This window comes from Aptenodytes patagonicus, chromosome 10, assembly GCF_965638725.1.
Source record: "Aptenodytes patagonicus chromosome 10, bAptPat1.pri.cur, whole genome shotgun sequence".
In the NCBI taxonomy this organism is placed as follows: domain Eukaryota; kingdom Metazoa; phylum Chordata; class Aves; order Sphenisciformes; family Spheniscidae; genus Aptenodytes; species Aptenodytes patagonicus.
Window position 1 is genome coordinate 21,652,445 of NC_134958.1, and position 19,003 is coordinate 21,671,447.

Consider the following 19,003-nt stretch of genomic DNA (forward strand, 5'->3'; position numbering starts at 1 on the left):
AAAAATACAGGCATCTATCCAAGAAAGAACATTTTAGGATTGAGGTTGGCACTTATTTAATGGTTTTACAAAAGCATTTAAGGTCAAACTGTGAATGTATCACTAAATAGTTTCCTATAGAGCCTCTATCAAATAATACAATAATCCAACGCTGCTTAAACACTAATAAGGTTGCACTTGGCAAATTATGTGCTAATAGCAATGTTTTCTGAAATAGCACTAACTTTATAAGGTCAGTGATCTTACTTTTTAGCACCACACTGAACTGGTGTCTCAGACAAGACATTACTAAAACAAGTATTGCTAGAAGCCTACAATGTTTAGCCTGGCATGATTTTTACCCATTTGTTTACGTCGATTTCAAAAATTTCGCTAAGAATGTCTCTTGCAGTCAACAGTGACTGCATTAAGATCGTTGAGCATTTTTCAGCATTTATGTTTAAGTGCATGTAAGGTTTTTTTAACTGAAATATTACTCAAGTAAAATATGGGATAAAGCCTACAAATGGAAAGATTTCAGAATGTCTTTCCCGGGTAACATTTATGATTTTTTGCACTTTAAAAGGATAAAATCATTTTTCCCCCCATGTTGAGCATTTCATTTTATGTGGAAATTAAACATCCCCTGCTTTAAAAGCTGGCAACTGAGAAAGAGACTCCTAAGCAGGAAGAACCATGAATTCTGAAGGCATTTTGAGGTACAGATAGCAAATGAATGCTGTTAAATACTTTCTACACCCCATATTTACACATCTTTGAAAGGTAAACATAACTATTTGGTGATCAAAGTGCAGATGTTCAATAAACATAATTGTAATCTTTGTTACTGCTACTGTAATTCATGCAAAAGCATCTCACTTAAGGCCAGGCCCATACATGACAGGCATGAGTAGCGAGCCTGCAAAGGGATCTACTATTTGGAGATTTTTTCAAGTACTTACACAAAAAGTCAGGATTACAATTTTCCCCCAAACCAAACACCTTTAAAAAAAATCAGTTACAGATTGATTACAAATACTTCTCCAAGTGGTGCACTTTAAAACTGATTTTGCACTCATCCTGCACAGCAATATATGATTACAGGGAGGAGAGAAATGGTGAACTAGGCTCCAGAGGGGTTCTGAAATTCTGTTGTTCTTGGTGTCATCTGAACAGACAAACCCAAAAATATTTGCGGTAAAGCTGTTTTGTAACTCAGTGTCTGAAAAGCTAACATGGTAACTTTTGTAATAGCCAACGGGGTCCCATAAGAAAATCAATTTAAAGAAAGTGACCTCAGAGCTACACCCACTGCGTAGTTTTCTTCTATTCACATTTTCAACAATCAGGCAATCTCAAATCAACTCAGTCCACTTAAAGAGATATGGGGAAAGAAATTGCTTTAGTGACTCAGCTGCTTATCTATCTTAGGAAAAAGGAAGACTGAAAATTTCTCACATGGTTGATAATTTCTGCTTATGATTTGGAAAACCCCAAAGGAAACACACAGCCTATGATACTAAACCACAATTTATTGAAATTGCAGCTCAAATATCAGACAACTAATTAGAATTGTTACCAAGTAAAACCAAGTCATTTATCCTTGTCACTAACACTTCAGAAATACTAAAGCACTCTCATTCTTCCCAGTGTGTAGTTTACTTGTTCACCCTGCTTTAAAATAGTGAAAGTCAGCTAGCAAGTCTTCTTCCAGTTTGCAGTCTGTATTTTTCCACTCTAAAACTGTACAGTAATGGAAATTCTACATTATTGTGCTGATACATATGAAACAATGAAAATATTTCAGCCTTAGGCCAATGTAAATCCCATTGCAATGCTTAGTCCTTAAACAGTGGTCATGTGTGGGAGCACATAAGGGTGGGAGAACTGGTAATACCAATAAAAACTCTACACGCAAGGTCTCTGTACCAGCCTATCACAGGTAACATAATCACAGAAAGCGGCACCATGCTCCATCAATCCTTTCTGTTATTAGCATGGAGAGTCCAAAGCCTCTTTCCCTTGGCTGTGGACTGGGGCCACGCATCTCCTCCTCCAAAATCCATGTTACTTTACATACATATAGTGTGGATTTTGCCTCACTGGCAATTTTTGGCTGCCACTAACAGGCAGTAAACACTACATATGGCTTGCAAATAGCTTGACATTATTTCTTTGAACTTTGCTTCAACTAGTAAACCAAAACACATTTTACAGATGATGATTTTTGTGTCGAAATATGTTAAAAACATCTGGAGTTATCACATATTAATAGCATAAAGATAAGAAAGTTTTATTTTCAGTTTCCCCATGTCAGGTGTTTTCTTTACTATCTCTTTTCACATCACATGCGCTCACAATGTTCACATTACCAGTGCTTTTCACAAGTGCAACACTATCTCCTCATTATACCCATGTCATTTGCATTTTGATATTCTGCCCATACCCGAATGTCAGCTATGACACACCAACTACACGGGAGGGAGCAGCTCGGCAGGATTCCTTGGGAGCTGCAGCAGCACAGGAAGTGGGAACAGCGTGGAAGTCGGCAGGAGACAGACCTCATCTCTGATCTGTACCTAGAAATCCCCAATTTAGACCTTTTAGGCTCTCTTTTCAAGGGCTGTGGAAAAGAAGGTCTAACAGCCACACATACAAAAAAAGAGAAAGGATTATTGAGTTAACACCACCTGAAATCCGATCCCATCAGAAAGCAACTAGAGCAAGAAAAGCAGTGACAAGGAGTAAGGCTGCAGATCCCTTCAGAGAAAAGGGGAAAGAAAACATGGGCAACTAGCGGGGATGGGAGGGTCTAATTCTAAACTCGGATGAGGGGCAGGTCTAGAAAAAAGGGAAACCTAAGAGCAAAGACTAAACAGGAAAAAGGAAAAGGAAAGTAGAGGCATAAGAGTGTAAATTCACGAACAAGGTAGAGAAAACATGTTACAACTTGTTAACTTATAGTAAGCTTTCCACATACATATTTTTCCCAACACAATACAGAAGGTTAACAGTGATTACCAATGTCTGTGACCCTAATCAATAACTTACAACAGCTATCTTAATATTTTACTATCCTGTTTAGGCAAGAAAACATTTAGGAGCCATTCAGCCAAATAGCATCCCCCCCTTATTTTTCCTTAAATGATTGATTCCAACCAATTCCCGTATTTGGAAAGTAAATAGAGAAGAATACATATTTTGGTAAATACGTTTGCAAGTAGATTTTCTAAAGAGCTGAAGTCAGAAACACAAATTACCTAAGAAGTTGAAATGGTATTTTGCGTCTTCACTCCCTCTTTCACTGAAGCAACCATAAGACTTACCAACACATAGGGAATGCTGTTGTTTAAAAATAACTGTATATTTATTTACATGGCTAATATATGTTCTAAAATAGAAGGAAATGCAAATGTTGCGTCCATGAGTAAAGCTCACTCTCTTATCAATTGCTCATTTCCACACGTGTGTAGCTGGGTGAGAGTGCCTACTGGCACAAAGGCCAGGCAGGAAAGCCTGCTGGCTCCTCACTCTGCAGCTGGTACCTCCTGCCCAGGCTCGGGAATCACACCCTACCTGCCACTGCTGTTCAGGTGAGGAAGAGGCATCCGAGCCAAACAGAACAATCCAAGAAAGTCATTTAGGAAGTCTGTGAATTAAGTTATCTACGTGAGAGATCCTAACAATAAGGTAAATCCATCATGAAATGAATACGTAAGATTAATAATGGAAAGTTACTCATGGAAAAATTGGTAATTCACTTCTTGCATACTTCAACATTTTAGAGAACAAAATGAGGTTTTCCTGAAAACACACTGGAGCAGTAGCTCTGCCAGGAAGATGCTTCATCTGGATAAATCATCTTAGCTACTTTACAGACAAAACCTTTTAAGCCAGTGTGAAACTAGATTAAGAGCTCTAACTAGTCAAAACGACCAAATAAAATACCCACAAGTATTTCCTGCTCTGCTACACCACTGGAATCAAACTGTCTAGATGAGGTTGTAAGTCAAACAGAAGTCACATAGAATTAAATGCATCTAATTTGTAACAAAGGTAGTTGTTCAGCCGGCAATTTTATACAAGTAAACTTTCTAACTATAGAACCTAATTATTAGAATTCCATAAAGTCTTGGCTCCTAAAACAATTGCGTGCTTTTTCCTTCCTACCCATACATCTTGTGTATTATTTTTTCCCCAAATATCCAAGAATAAAGTGCTTTAGCAGACATTAGACAGCCTTTAAGCCATGACGAGTAAGGGGAAAAACTTTAGAGCCCCTTATGAAGTGGTTAAAGAATGAAAGCCAAGCTCTACAAAATAAAATGGCAAAGACCTAAAATAAACAGAAATTTTGTTCTCTGAGAAGGGACCCCTATTAAATTCAGGGGTCAGAGGTCAGAGATCCACCAGGCAACACTCCTCCTCCTCCTTGTGCCCAGCTAAGAGCAGCCTGGCCATTCTGTCTTCGATACCAGCTGCCCGATAAGTAACTAGCCACTGCAATGTATTTACATCGTTTCACTCGCTGTCCCAGTGCAAATCCCAGCCTTTCCAGTCTAGTCTCAACTTCACCCACAATAAAAACAGGCAAACAAACCGACCCACCTAGAAGTCCAAAACAACCTTAAAGAGAAAAGGAAGCACCGAAAGCCTGAAAGGAGGATGGAATGTAGCTACACACGTATACACTAACACGTAAAGCCTTTTATGTCAGGAATACGCAGTAATAACAGGGTAAGGACAGAGCCCCGGCAGGGAGAGCATCCACCTGGCACCTAGAGCGGCTTTATTTATCGTCGCGAAATTCCTAGAAGGTGTCAGCTCCGAAGCGGCGCAGCGCTCCCCGGCAGGCTCAGGCACAATGTATTTAGCGCAGGATCACGCCGCGAAACTTCCAGCCGAGGTGTAGGCAGAAGAAAGCGCCCTTTGCCGCCGCGGGCCCCGGGGGCTGTCGGCGGCGACCCGGGGGCCCAGCGCCGCGGCTGGGGGCGAGGGCGCCGCACGGCCCCGCGGGGGCCCCGGGGTGGCTGCCGGCGCCAGCCGGACCCTCCGGGCGCAGCAACGACCAGCGCCCGCCCATTGGGGCCGCGGCAGGCCGGGGCGGAGGGGTGGGGAGGGCGCCGGCGGGACCCCCTCGGGAGGAGCGGGCAGGCGGCGGCTGCGCCCGGCCGCTCCCCTCACACCCCGCCGAGCCGCGCCGGGGCCCCTGCTCGCTCCCCCCGCCCGGGGCCTCGCTGAGGAAACCCGAGCCGGCGGCGCGGGTAGGGCACGAGGGCAGGAGCCGGCGCGAGGGCACCGCCGTCGCCCCCCGGCCTCCCCTCACAGCCAGAGGGGCCGTCGCCCCCCTCCCGCCCCCGGGCTCGGACCGGCCCCTCACCTGGCAGGGGCTCCCCGGCCCCGCGGCGCCTCCCGCGGGCGGGCGGCGAGGGGGAGGCGGCGGCTGCGCCGAGGAGACTTCGTCAGGGCCGGCTCCCGCAGCCGCCGGGCCCCGGAGACGGACCGACTCCCGGGACAGGGCTGCGACCGCCGCGCCCGCGCGCAACAACTAACTCCGGGCGCCGCCGGCCGCGGCCCGGCCCCGCCCCCCCGGCGCACCGCCCCCCGCGCGCGCACCGGGGGAGGGGGGACCCCCACCCTCGCCCGCCCGGCCGTGCAGCGAGGCCGCCCATTGGCTGGGGAGCAGCGAGGGGGCGCGGCGCCGCTGCGGGTGGCGCGAGACCCGCCGGCGGCCGGAGGAGCCGCCGCGAGGTGGGCGGGGCTGGCACGGGAAGACTACAACTCGCAGCGTGCCTCGCGCTCGGCGCACCGCCCGGCTCTTTAAAATCGTCCCGTGCATCTGCGCGCGCAGAAGGTAACGTGCTTCCGCCTGCGGAGAGAAAGTAGTCCCGGTGCGTTGTTTGAACGCCCGCTCTGCGCTGGGCTGCTGGGTGAGGCGGGGCGGCGGGTACTTCCGGCCTGGCTGGGGGTTCTCCCGAGGGGAGAACGCCTCTCCCCCGAGGGAGGCGAGAGGGCCACGCTGAGGCGGGAGGCGGGGGCGGAGAGATCCGAGCAGGCTGGGGGAGCGGTGAGGAGGCCGTGCGCGTGAAGGAGGCGGCAGCGGCTGCGCGGGCTGAGGGGAGCGAGCTCTGCCAGGCGACCCCTTGGCCCTGCGGGAAAGCCGCCCTCCGGCAGGTCAGTAGGGAGGGCCGCGGCCGCAGGTCCTTCTCTTCTCCCCCTCTCCTTGCCTGGGGCGGGGGAAGGGGGTCGGCGGGCAGCGGTGAGGTGGGGAGCGGTCCCCCTCGCGGCGCTGCCGGCGGCCCGGGGCCGGCCTTCCTCAGCGGCCCGGCCTGGCAGGCTTCGCTGCCGGCCTCCCGCCCTCCCCGCGCCCCGAGCTTGCCGGCGGGCTGCCTGTTTGCTGTGGCCCGGCGGTGAGGGGGGCTGCGGGGATCCGCCAGAGCTCGCGTTGGGTGAGGGGGAAGAGCTGGGTGAAGGTCTAGGCACTTGGCTTTCTGTGTTCTTCCTTATAACCCTCATCTCTTCCCTCGGCTCCCTCAGAGCGATAGGAGGTAATATTTGATAGCCCCTTAATTCTATTTATTTATTGTTTCGTTATGTCCACTTATTGTTCCCTTGTCAAGCAGGTCATTTATCATAGTATGGTTTTCTGATACTTCTTTCCAATAACAGGTTTTCACGCTCAATTGCCTGTTCCTGAGGAACTTAAGTTTCTTATCATCGAGATGACAAAAAAGCCCCAACCCCAGAACTGAAAACACTGGAGCCACGTGCCTTGTGAGGCGCCATTCATTCAAGTCCCCTGAAATACCAGCACTAGGGTGAAACTGGCCTGGTCCTCGCTTCCTGGAGCAAAGTGAAACTGATTAGTATTGTTATGGTGTTGGACCTTTGAGAAGAGCTAGGGGATATTCTAAGGAAAGAACCCCAAAATCATCTTGTGAGTGAGAAAGATTTGTGTATCTTGGTGTTAACTTAGTGGCATCTAGGGAAATGAGGGAAGGCAGGACAAATATAAATCCTCTTTTTTACTCAGTAGAAAAAAGGAAGATCCTGTTCACAGAGAAAGGGAGCTTATGCTTTCTAGGGAAGTGGCCTCCAAGTTTTTTTGGCTGCACATGCCTATCAGTAAAAAAAAACAAAACGTTTTTAGCATGCACCCCCAATATGCGTATATTTATTGATATATCAGTTATATACAGGTACTACTGTACTGATATATACATTATAAAACATACTCAAAAATAGAATTTAAGAAAGGATAAGATAAAGATGAAATAAATAATATTTTAGAATAGTGTTTATTAATGTTCAAAAAATGTTTTCTTCCTGCACTTCAGTGGCTTGTCTTGCATGTGTGACCCACTTTGGGGTCCACTCTTCTAGATCACTCAAGTTTCAAAATTTGGTTAGGACTACTCTCTTCTAAGCAAATAGAAGCTGGGTGTCACATCAGTGCTAGTGCCACTGCAGGGGAAACTTTTTCATTGGTGTACAGTTAATGCCTTTTTCAGCAGGTAAAGTCTTGTTAGATCTTTGAAAACGTCATTCTGTCCTGTGGAAAGTAAGTCGTGTAGGTGGACTAAACTTGGCTAAGGCCACATAGTGACAGAACTGGGCACAAGAATTTGGGGGAACCGTGCTCTAGCAAGTTTATGTATGTTATTCTGAAGTGATCATTCTTAATTTCATAAGAATATAAACATAACCAGCTGTTGAAACCAAAGAATTTATTTTCATGATCTGTTTGTTGTTTTTTTTTAAATCCAGGCCATATGTGTGGGGACACAGACTATACGGTATTTGAAGATAGTAGTGAATTGCTGTTTTATCTTTTTTGTTTTCTTGCACACCTACATTATATGCTTGTTAGAAGAGATGAGATGCTCTGCATTTCTAGAACTATACCAGTTGCTGGCAAATGCTGTAACTTTAGAGTCCAGGAAATTGAGGGAAAGTGATTAAATTTTTTTTCAGTCCCTAGAAATCTGGCATGTCTTGAAATAGAAGTTGAGATTATTAATTCTAAGGAGATCTAGGCTTAGAAATGGTGGCTAAAGCAGAGTATTCAGATTAGTCTTAAATTTCTTAAGTTAGATTTGGTATAGGATACTAGCAGTTTTCAAACTGGAAAAACTGAAGACACTGTGATCTAACCCCATCGTCTTGATTGTAAATAGAATATTCTTTTCCTCTGGTTGCTCGTGGTGAGGTACATAGAGGGTAATGTGACAGGTATACCTTTTATGGCTCAGAAAAGGGAGAAGAAAATCATGTTTCTTACAAGGATGTTTCTTTAGTACCTGAGAATAGGGTTCCAACTCCTCTATGTGTTAGGAGGTGACTATAACAAATTCTAGTACTTTGCAAGAAAGCAACCGAGAGAGATTCTTACTGTCTTCCATTTTCTGGTCTTGCAGGACATCTTCCCTCGACAAGACCAGGCTTTCTATGTCTGATGGCCAGGGACTGCGCAGAGAACTGAGAAGACGTGCTGATTTCCCCAGTGCTCCTAGACTTCTGAATGAAAGCAGTGACTGTGAGCTGTGTTTTTGCTTTGTACCCACATCACAAAGTTATTCTTAGTATCAGAGCACAGGAATTGAGAAAATTGTAAACTAATGTGTTCAAGTTAACTTTGTAAGCTTTCTTTGTTAGTGCGTCTGTTCACAACATATTTAAATACAGGGTCACTTAGTATCAAGGTGTGCCTGATTAGCAAGGTATACCTTCTCACCTGCCAAAGCAAGCTCAGCCTTCCATAGTAAGTGCTTCTCTTTGATTAAATAGGATTTGTTTTAGGGCCAGTTCTTGGAGGAGATTTTTCTCAAGCTTACCACTGACTGGGACAAAGGTTGCAGGCAAATTAAGCGCATGTTTCACTAAAACAAGCTGATATAGGTTTCTGAATTCTTGCTGTACCTCCTGCCCTCCCCAGACTGTGGTTGAAAAACTTAAGTATTCCCACTCACGGTTACTGAAGCGTGCACAGAGCTGTGCTGGGTTTTTTGAGTATTGTGGCATGTGCTGTGAGAAACTGTTAGATGTTAGAGCACAGGTGAAGAGGCTGCACTTAAAATAATGGGGATATTCTTCTGGTAATGATCTGTGAGAGAGAAGGGTAACTCAAGGGAACATGCATGTACTTTTTCAAGGACAGTAGGTGAATGAAGAAAGGTTGTCTTTTTTCTTTTTGCTAGTTGTTCATGTACCCTAATAAAATGCCCTTTCTATCTATAATTTGATTCGCTTTGGAGAGCTCCTAAAACTAGGTTGCTTTCTGCATTCCTTTAAGCTTTTTTATTTTTTTTACTTCCATGATTTCCCTTAGAAAGGGAGGGGGGAATATTTCTTTTGTTTCTGGGAACTGTTAAGCTTCAGTTCTTTTTAAGAGATGAAGAGTGGTGGATAAAACCACTTTGACACTAAGTGTTCGCTAGGTATGAATTTACTAAGAACAGTTTGTTTTCAGAAACCACTATTATTTTCCCCAGTGGATTTGTTCATGAAAGCGGCTAAGGCTAGTTGGTGTCTATTTGAAAGATACAGTGCAAGTGGTAACTAAAACTTTCGTTAGTAACGTAGGTCAGCCTCTGTTGGCAAGATCTGCAACGTCGGCCATGTATTATTGTCTGACTACAGAACTGGCTTGTTCCTTTACCAGTGGTGTAGTTGCTCCAGTGGCATCAGTGGTGGAGCCATTAGCTCAGATGGCAGCCGTTTGTTTTTACTACGTGTAGTCTGATACTGGTCTTTGAGTTTTGAGGGCAAAAGAACTGGACTTGAGTTTGTGCATGCACTGCTAGTGTTACTCCCAGTGGGATAGGTCAGGTGGTAAGCAATTTAAAACAGACTAGCCTTGTAATAATCTCTTCTATAATGGGATTGTTGGGATGTATCTGTTAAAAAGCTTTTTGTATGCAAGTTAATCCCACAGAGGGTTAATTCTTATTACAGGAATAACTTGCAGTATTCATACCTATCTATTAGGGACAAACCTGAGACTGACATTCTATTTCTGAAGGGCTACTTAATAACAGTTTGATAAGGACAGCTTTTGGTGAATTGCAGCTAAAGCTAGTTTTGAATGACTGTGTTTATCTGAGAGAAATCTTTGTTCTGTGTTACAGGGGAACAAAACCAATTATGGTGTAATAACTGAATACTTCTAAATTCTAAATTTATTAGGAAATCTTCCTCGTTCCTTGACCTTACTCTCACAAATGCTGATGCACTTTGAAGAAAACTTGTCTTTCAGAAATGACATTAAGAACATTACTGACTAGATTTTTTTAATAGTAAATATGTTTAAATGGAAGCTGTGCTAAGTTGTCTTCAAAGAGGCTTATTAACAATTTCGATCCTAGAAACAAATGATCCTGGTGTCCTTTGCAGGAGACTGGGGCAATAGCTGACTTTGGCTGACTGATTTCAGTCTTTTGGACCATACATCTTACGTGGCATACAATGAATAACAAAATAAACCTTATACTTCACTGTTTCTGAAGTTCTTATGACTTGGATTGTTTGTACTGTTTCTTCAGGTAAAAGGGAATCTAAGACTTTGGAATGTGTCTTTTGGGCATTATGGCCGGGATAAGTAATGAGGTGAGCAGCTGACACCCTTAACCTGTAGTTCAAAAAATTGCAGTACCATGAAAATGGGAAGAGTTCTTTTAGTCAAAAGACTGAGTGACATAAAGGTTTTTTACTGATGGTAAGTGTGTGAAGTACATAAACAAGAGAATGAGGGTAGTGAAAGTGTCAGTCACGAATTGAAGAGACTTAAGACTGACGGAATTTATTTCTGAATGCTTTTTCCTTTTTTTTTTTTTCCTTCTGCTAACCAGTGCAGAACGCAGATAATTTCTTGGCAATTTAGTGAATTACCAGGGGAAAGTCTACTTTTGTTTTATTGTTGTGTTCAAATACGAAATGTGGTGTCTGAGGGATTGTTTGCATCCAAAAGAAACTCTCAACAAAGTGTTCTTAATTGCCCTTCAAAATACTTGTCATGTATAGAACTTGCTAGGACTTTAAGTAAGTGGTGGTATATATGATTTGTGCTTTCTGCTTGGGGGTGTAATTCTGAAGGAGCTTGAGCTAGTGAATCTTCGCTGCTGTTGCCCTCTGATGCTAGTGCTCACGTGTGTTTTTGGCAAACTTTTTGTTTTGAAGAGCTTATGAGATGAAAACTTTTTTTATCTAGCTGGTAAATTAGTTCAAGGACTTGGACGAGTTGAAAACCAAACAGTTTGCATGAACATCACTGTATGTGCAGGGGAGGTGAGTGTGGCTGGTTGTGAAGATGACTGGGAGTAATAAGATGGGGAGGTGGTAAGGCCCATGGTTTAACTGTAACATAAAACTGTATGATGGATGAAATCGAGGGGGTACTCAACCTTAGCTGCTCTGGATCCATACTGATACAATAAACAGTTGCTGAAAGGCCAGCTCAGTTCCTTTTCTTTATCCTGATGCTTATCTGATTATGCAGCAGTTCAGGGGATGTTACTGTCAGGAGGGGGCATTGCTTTGCTTCCACTTTAGCCCCCTGAACCAGCTTGCTGCATTTGTGTGCACCACTTCTGCCTCAAGAGAAACAGTCATGCGGTTTGTGGGAGGAATAGGACAATCCCCTTAGGTGCCACTAGCTGTGATGTTAAGTTAAACTGCACTGGGTAACAAGCTACTCAGATGCTGCAACTGTTACCTGGTTTGTCCCCTGGATGTGGTAGATGTCCCAGCAAGTGCAGGGAATGAGAGAGATTAGGGGATTTTTTTAAAAAAAAATCTTAATGGATGACCAAGGAATATTTTTTTTATTATTATGATGGGACCTAAATATGTACATAAGCCTGCAGTACGGTTGCTTGCTTTAGTTGGATGGGTTCTCAGACAGTCTTAACCAAATGGTGGTTAAAGCAGGTCTGACTTGGCTGTGTCTGTTCTGTAGTTCCTTTTATTTCAGGTAAGTGGTATAGAATCATAGAACCATTAAGGTTGGAAAGGACCTCTAAGATCACCGAGTCCAACCGTCAACCCAACACCACCAGGCCCACTAAACCATGTCCGTAAGCGCCTCATCTACACGTCTTTCAAATACCCCCAGGGATGGGGACTCAACCACTTCCCTGGGCAGCCTCTTCCAGTGTTCAACCACTCTTTCAGTAAAGAAATTTTTCCTCATCTCCAATCTAAACCTCCCCTGGTGCAACTTGAGGCCATTTCCTCTCGTCCTACCGCTAGTTACTTGGGAGAAGAGACCGACACCCCCCTCGCTACAACCTCCTTTCAGGTAGTTGTAGAGAGCGATGAGGTCTCCCCTCAGCCTCCTTTTCTCCAGGCTAAACAGTCCCAGTTCCCTCAGCCGCTCCTCGTAAGACTTGTTCTCCAGACCCTTCACCAGCTTCGTTGCCCTTCTCTGGACACGCTCCAGCACCTTGATGTCCTTCTTGTAGTGAGGGGCCCAAAACTGAACACAGTAGTCGAGGTGCGGACTCACCAGTGCCGAGTCCAGGGGCACGATTGCTTCCCTGCTCCTGCTGGCCACACTAGTTCTGATACAGGCCAGGATGCCATTGGCCTTCTTGGCTGCCTGGGCACACTGCCGGCTCATGTTCAGCCGGCTGTCGACCAACACCCCCAGGTCCTTTTCCAACAGGCAGCTTTCCAGCCACACATGAATTGGTGGTAATACTTGGTATGACATGAATTAGTGTTTTTTGTGAATTTTTGTGTTTGTTACTTAAGAAAGAAACAATTTGTTTCTCTTGGAATTCTCTTGGCTGCTGTTTCAAAGCCTTGGATGTAAGATGGTGTGTTGTTTTCTAGCTTTGGAATACTGTTTACTGGAAACTAGTAATGGACAAAACATCAGTAATGCAAATGAACTCTTTTTTGGAAGAGTGGACTGTCTTTGTCATTTGTGTAAGAATAGGCTAAGTAATAATCTCAGGCATATGACTCTGGGACCATAATTATATGTTGATCAAAGGTTGCATTTCTGATGTAATGGAGTTAGTGTCCCATACTAATGTTCAAAATACGCTGTGCCTGACGATATATGGAAAGAGAAAGTGTCAGTCTCCATAGTTGGAAAAGCATTGGAGAGCTGTGGCAAAACAAGTTCTGGTAATAGTATGAGACTATACAACAGAGAAAACAGACCAACACCAAGCAAAGTACTGAAAACAGTAAACTGTGAATCTTCTTTTACACTTTTAAATCTGGAGTTCACTAACATCACATTTCTGCCAAGAAGACTCGGGGGTGGGAGGGGAATGTTCCCAGTACAGGATAAATGGCACACAAAGGTAAGAGAAGAAAGCTTGGTGTACATCTTAGTTTTAAGGTTTTGGTTTTGTTTTTACTGGCATTCTAAACCATTTCCCTTGGTACAGTGCTCTTCTCATGTCTTGCTTCTCCACAGCTTACTTAAAGAATAAGCATAATCTTCCTTGTTTGCATTTTCGCTTATCCAGTGCACTGACAAAGACATCTTCTGATACCTAAAGAATAAAAATTTAAGACTTATTGTAGAAAGAAATTCCATTTAAAGCTACCGTATCTTCAAATACACAAGCATCTTGTTGGAATATCTCATTAATCACAAATTCTGTAGGATTTCTAGAGCAGATGAGGAAATCTTCGGAGTCTCCAAAAGTCCTGAACTACACAGGTATATTAGAATGCTCTTATTTCTCCTTCAGGATGTATTTCTTAATGAGCAGGTTTTACATTAGTTCTTGCTGCTTGGATCTGAATGTTTGATTGTCTCAACAAAGGAGGGCTCTAAAACAGGAGCTGGAGGTTTGTGATTCAAAACAGAGTACCAAAGCAGTGATAAACTGGGAGAAATTTGGGAAACTTAGTGGAGGCAGTGTAGCATTAGGAGATTCATTGTTTCTGTTGGAGTTTAAACTTTGCCAATGCAAAATCGAATAATAACCACAGGAAAAAAGTTGGTCTTCATGTATGCCTGGTTAGTAGTGTAGTTATGTAAAAAAAACATGGCATAGCAGGTTTTTTTCAGTCCTGTCTTCTAGTCAGTTACTATCATAGGTAACCATACTAAAGTGTTCTTTTGGAGCAGATTTCTGGCTCGGGGTGCATTTACTGCAGTATGCTTTAGCTGGTATTGCATGACTCATGCTACTGATGAAATGAAATCGAGAAAACCAATATTTGACTAAATCCTCACTGTTTCAATATGTGGGAAGCATGGCAGAATAGACTTCAACTACTCTTCTGCTGAGTTTAATTAAGATAAGAAAGTATATTTGCTACAATTCATATATGATATGAAGAGCCAGTGTAATAAGTATCCCGTGTTAGAACAAATGAATCAGAATTTGTGGAATTCAAGTTCTGTTTCCAGACTCATGGGAAAGAATCTCAGCTTTCATCAGGAGAATAAATGTTTAGCTTTAGATTGGAAGGAAAAAAAACTGAGAATGTCAAGTCATTTTATGAGATAATCCTAATTTTTTCTGGTAATCATATTTCCTCCCACTTATGACTATTTTGGGGCCCTCAGTTACTGGAATAGTTTCAAACGTTCTTCATTTCTGACACCACTAGAATTTTAGTGAGAGAGCTGAATCTCAGGCTATAGGGTTATAGAAATGTAAGTCGCTTACTCTTGGCTGTGCTACTTGCATCCCTTTTTCTTCTGCCAGCTGCAATGCTTTGTTGGATCCTTTGCTGAGCCATTTCACCCCTTAATCTGGCATAAACTGATTTGATAAATGAACTAAAAGCTATTCTGTTTCTTTAGCATGCTGAAACACATGACTTGTCCAGCGAACAGAGGTGCCAGGCTGAAGATGATGTGATATGAGTAGTTAATATTTAAATAGGCTTAGGCTGCCATAGAACAGCAGCCTTAGGCAGTGGAGAGCTATTGTGTGCACCTTCTAGCACTCGGCTTACCTTCATGCAGGCAGATGACCTTTCTCAATGCTTCTCTTGATGTCATGTGAAAACTCTACAACGGACTACTAGCAGAATGAGTCCAACAAGTTATCTTTGGTGATTGGGGGTGGCTCATGTAGCTTAATATGACCGTTTACTATGTGTGGAAGTGGGAGGTTCCAAATGCATTCTTTTTTTAATAAGCTCTGGTATTTATTTGAGCCCTCTGAGTCCTTTTGACTATGTACCTCAGCTGGTGGAAGATAGCCAGCTTCCCCTCTTCCCTGCCATTCTCCCAAAGGGAAGAGTTAGGGAGTTAGAGCAGCTCTGTGAAAAGTCCAGTAAGCTGTGGAGATTGCCATAACCAGGTGAGAAAGGAGAAGGGAGCAAGACCTTCCCCTCTCTGCAGCAGCAAGCTACTACTCTGTAACCTATCCTTAAATCTAGGTTGTATCAAAATATGCACAGCTTGAGAAAGAGGCCTGAAAATTGTGTTCATGTAATGTTCAACTTATGCCACCAGTATTTTGCCAGTTTCCCATTCTGCTTCATCAGTTGACAGTAGTGTATAAATCATTGTGTGACATTATTAGGATTCTGTAAACTGTTCACTAACACCAAACACTTAATTGAAATGTGAAAGCACAAATGATTTTTTTTTTAAGCTCTGAGTATAGGAAAAAGAAAGGCAGAAAAAAGCTTCTGAATCATATTAGTTTGTGATCCCTGGCTTTTTAAATGTCAATTTAAAGTCACAGTGCCTGATTCATCCTGCTTTCTGAAATTTGATGTCTTTGAACAAAATGGCATCAATTTAAAACTTCTTGGTTACTTGGGGAGAGGTAATGTGACAACTACTTTTTCAATAGTTGTGGTTTACTAACCCGGTTTAGCTTTTTGTTTTCAAAGACTGTACTCAAGCAAACCAGACTTTATATTTGGTCACATTTAAACTAGTATACCTCAGGACAGGTATAGGCAGGCAAAGGCCTCCTTGGAAGCAATGACATGAAGAGGTGTTGGAGGTGACTGGATAATCTAGCTGAACATTAGCATTTAGTGAAGCTCTGAGCAACTAAACCTTAGGTATAAAAACAGATGAGTCTTAACAGGCAAGGTAGTAATGTCTTCTGCAGCTGGCACTAATACAGCTGCTTTTGGAATTCAGAAAGGGTTGCTAGCACACTGGAAAAAGATCCAGAGTCTGAAAATGAGTTAAAGGCATATTTTTAGTCCTAAAAATGAATGCAGGCACTGCATTTGTTTAACTTCTTGAAAGGATACATTTATCAAATAACTTAGTCAGAATTTATTGATATAGGTTCTTAGCTTATAGGGTCTAGCCTGCGAAAACATAACAAAATCTAAGTGACTGCTACAACAGAAACTTGTACAAATTTACTGTGTGTGTAACTACCATGTGGAACAACTGATGCAGTGATGCTTCTCTTACTGTCAGTCTTTAAAAGGACTGGGTAACCATTATGTAGATTTGAATTCCTCTTTGTGTTTCTTTTTTTAAAAGAGGATAGGTGGCTGATGCTAAATGGGTCAGTCTGGGTGATCACAATCATCCCCTCTAGCCTGTGTATGTGGGTATACTGCAGCTTTACAGAGAGGAAATAAGCTGTTTTAGTTCTAGTGCAGGAAACTTTCAAGGAAGTACAAAAATCTTGTAAGTATTTGTATTAGACCAACCAAAGTGGTCTTTGTCTTGACATAAGATTTGATTGTTCATCTGTTTACATTCGGATATAAAAAGCCATAGAATTAATAACTGCAAGTTATCTTTAGACTGTGTGACTTCACGTGAATTGTTTTGAATGAGTAGTGATATGAAAATCATCCTAATATCAAAGGTATTTTCCTTACTTGAGAAACCTTTTCTGTTAGTATTGTCTTAACCTTATAAAAACTTAAAATTCATTACAAGTATGAAAAAATGTGAACTCTGTTGTAGATGGCTTACTTGTATTTTCTCTATAGGAAAATGCTTTAAATGTTTGGGGGTTTTTTTAGGTAAGTTACTTGCATATTTTTATTGCCAATTGTAAAAACATACATTCTGTCCCAATGCCATTTCAACAAAGTATTTCTCAAGGGAATTACAGGAAAGACATTTATCAGAAGGGTTTGCAAAGCATGCAGAAAATAACAGATTACAAGACATTTTCCAACGTGTTCCTGACGTTTATGTTCTTTCTTGCGTTTCTGTTATGTGGAAGAGTATTGTAAGTATTGATATGCAAACAAGCACACACAAAGGGTTTAAATTTTTTTAGTGAGGAAGAGTGGGAAGACAGGAGATTTCAAATGCATAGTAAAGGCTAGAAACTTAAAAAAAAAAAATCTAACTTCAGCTTTTATCTCAGTGCCTTTATGTTATAGACTTCTGGGAATTATGTTTAGAAAAACATTTTTTCTTTATTGAGGCACAATTCCTTATTCTCAAGTCTGAGGTCAGTAATGTTTGTTAGATAAGTGTCTATAAATGACTTTTTATGGAGACATTTAAATAATTCTATATAAATGTAGGAACTTACTGGTCTATAGCTCTATTGCATGGTTGGGTTTTTTTCCTTCCAGCTTGTGTGAATGTGGATCAGTGACTGACCAATAGAAGACTCTGGGCAAGTGATGAGGCAGGACTGTGATAATGTAGCCTTGCAGTAATATATTAACTGAAAGTTATCATGAAAAAGGTACACTAGTGTGTCATATGCAGATAAATTTTACTCAAATGAGTTGTCAGTTTACAGTAGGAAATGTATCTGTCATACCTCTTTTTTTGAGACTTGTAAGTGTCTCTGGTTCTGAACTTGCTTGGTAGCATCTCACTACTGTGCATGTATTTGTATACCATTGTAATTAAAAATACAGAAATTTGAGCAATTGGAGATTTTTGCAGATCAGAGAAACAAGTTTCCTGGCATTTGCTGTGACTTTCTACTGCTAAATAACTTAGTGCTTAAAAGATAAATGAAATGCAAAGTAATCACCCCAAAGAAGCTAGACAGTACATCAGCAGAAGCTGACAAGGAATTAGAATGGTGATTTATTTGAAGGAATAGAGAAGAAATGACAAATCAGTGAAATAGTTGACAAATCAGTTGCTTTTTGGATGTTGAACATATAGGAGGGGTTGCAAGTGTATCGTGTTAAATACTGCAGTGACAAACCATGATTTGTAACTGCCTTTGAGAAATTCAAAGACTATTGGAGGCTTGTTGAAACCCATAAGGAGATGGTGCCGTGTGGGGAGAAGGTGATGGAGTTGAAAGAAATTGTATCGATGAGAGGATGCAGAGAGGTTGATAAGATCTATTTTTAAAGCCATAGTGAGAAATTAAGGCATCAGGTGCCAGTTCTCATTGTAAAAATAAATTTGTGTCTGTAAGTGATGTTGTCTCTGCAATCACTAGCTGAAGCTAACATGCCTCTAGCCTTCATTTTAGAATTAAATGACCACTTCGAGGTTACAGTACAGTCAAGCGGCTGATCTTGAAGGAATCGAGACACCTGAATATTCCCTGGGTTCTTTCTTCCAGTGAGTTCTCTGGCAATTTTTTCACTTGTCTCTGCCTCTGATTTTTGTGACCTTTCTCTCATGCATGTAGACCTACCTTCAAACATAATAGCTCTCAGCGTCACTTGTGGCAGCAGTCGCTCTTAAGTCTGAACTGCCATACTTGTAGTAAGGAGGAAATACTTAGTTATTCAGGTAGGGCTTGCACATTGCTGTGAAGATGGTTGCGTGCTACTAGTGGCATGAGTGTTAGTTTGTGAACCTTAATCTAGCTTTAGCACAGAATGTCTCTTCAATTTTTGATGTAGTGGAGGCTCCATTTCTTTTCAGATTTAAACCCCTATTGTCATGCAAATCATAGTATATCCTCTGTGAGGCTAGAAACGAGAACTTATCTTTTGCTTATATGCAATGAAGAGTGTGATGTTACAGTATCTTCTTGGTCCCTCAGTTGTCTGTCCCTATAATCTCGTGAAAGTGTATGCAGTTCATTATGCTGTGTCCTCCACTTGAAGGACAGAATATATTGAACAAGTGGACTAATTAGTGGAGTGGCAAGCATAGCAGCCCCGAGCTAAGCTTTTC

At 42.4% G+C, this 19,003-nt stretch overlaps 2 protein-coding genes across 14 annotated transcripts in view; one reads left to right on the top strand and one right to left on the bottom strand.

Moving 5' to 3' along the window:
* Positions 1-5,499, bottom strand: part of PEAK1 (pseudopodium enriched atypical kinase 1) — a 123,357-nt gene extending 117,858 nt beyond the window's left edge. For all 6 annotated transcript variants that reach the window (XM_076348471.1, XM_076348470.1, XM_076348468.1 and 3 more), the window contains exon 1: positions 5,360-5,499. The gene's annotated coding sequence lies outside the window, so the exon portion shown is untranslated. The remainder of the gene's footprint in view (positions 1-5,359) is intronic.
* A 356-nt stretch (positions 5,500-5,855) lies between these two features.
* HMG20A (high mobility group 20A) overlaps positions 5,856-19,003 on the top strand; it is a 47,444-nt gene continuing 34,296 nt past the window's right edge. For 2 of the 8 annotated variants that reach the window (XM_076348475.1, XM_076348483.1), the window contains exons 1-3: positions 5,983-6,153; positions 6,649-6,916; positions 8,397-8,515. The gene's annotated coding sequence lies outside the window, so the exon portion shown is untranslated. The other 6 variants (XM_076348477.1, XM_076348476.1, XM_076348480.1 and 3 more) reach the window with 6 other exon arrangements.